Raw genomic sequence first — 1,307 nt, forward strand, 5'->3', positions numbered from 1 at the left:
TTATAGAAAAGTTCCAAGTTTTACTACAGAGAACTTTTTCTTTTTGAACTATTTGAGCATTAATTGCCGACATTATGCCATCACCCCTGATTACTTTAGTGGGTATTCCTACAAGTCGGGACGTTCTACGTAACTGCAATACAGTCTTGGTAATCAGAAAGTTAGCGTGAATACATGCAGTTTTTAAATGGTCTGATTCTTTCCAAGTTTTATTAATTGTCTATAATGCCCTTTATAACAATAGCTCCCATTCAGATCCATGGATTGCATTTAGTTGTCGTGTCTCTTAGATTCTTTCAGTCTGGAGCACTTCCTCAGTCTTTTCTTGACCTTCACTACCTGTAATCTTTTGAAGAGTAAAGTCCAGTAATGTAGAGTGTCCCTCCATTGGGTTTTCTATGGTTTCGTTATGATTAGGTTGAGATCATATGATTTTGGAGAAGAGTATAACAGAAGTGATCCTATGAGGTTCTCATTGCCTCCTGCCATGTGACCCACAGTCTGACTTGTCCTATTACTGGTGATGTTAGCACTGATGAGTAGCAGTGGTATCTGCCGGTCTCTCATCTGTAAAGTTACTTTTTCACCTGGTAATTAATTAGGATTTTGTGGGGTTGGTAATTTGAAATACGTAAATATCTCCGTTCCTCATGAAACCCTAAATTTATTCATTTACTTTTTTCAGAATGGATTCATGGTTGATTTTATTCAATGGCTTACAATTTGTTAATATTTAAAGTGTAGTTTTGGTGGAAAAAATGGCGGAGTTAGGGTAGCCTCCCGGATCCGTGCTTCCAGAGAGGGAGACGTAGATCTCGGTCTGCTACACACGATCGGATCGCTCTCCCTCAAAAACAACGAGGTGAATCGGTGGAGATTCAGCGGGGGACACACAAATCAGAGAAAAGAATAAGGTGAACGGGAGATTGGAAGGCAAAACCTGGAAAGCGCGGACAGACGATAGAGAGTGGAGCGTGAGACGGCGGCGCCAGCCTGGCCAGTAAGTGCACCGGGACAAGTCCCTCACGAGACAGTCTAGCTTCCCCCACTGACTTACAAGCCCACCAAGAGGCAGGAGCTTGTGTGAAGTGGATGTAGAATTGTGTCTGGAAACGTGGGGCTCAGCGGAGAGGGGACACGAGCGGGAAGCATCTTGAACTCCCCGCCCCGCGTCAGGACTGCACGGGACAGGGGAGGAGCTGGGCTGGGCTTCCTCCGGAGGCAGTTAGGAGTCAGGAAGCTGGTCTCTGGCACCCAGCGGGACCTGAATGGGGAGGTGAGTACTGAGTAGAGGACTCTAACCTGGA

This window comes from Propithecus coquereli, unplaced genomic scaffold, assembly GCF_000956105.1.
Source record: "Propithecus coquereli isolate 6110/MARCELLA unplaced genomic scaffold, Pcoq_1.0 Scaffold885, whole genome shotgun sequence".
Lineage (NCBI taxonomy): Eukaryota > Metazoa > Chordata > Mammalia > Primates > Indriidae > Propithecus > Propithecus coquereli.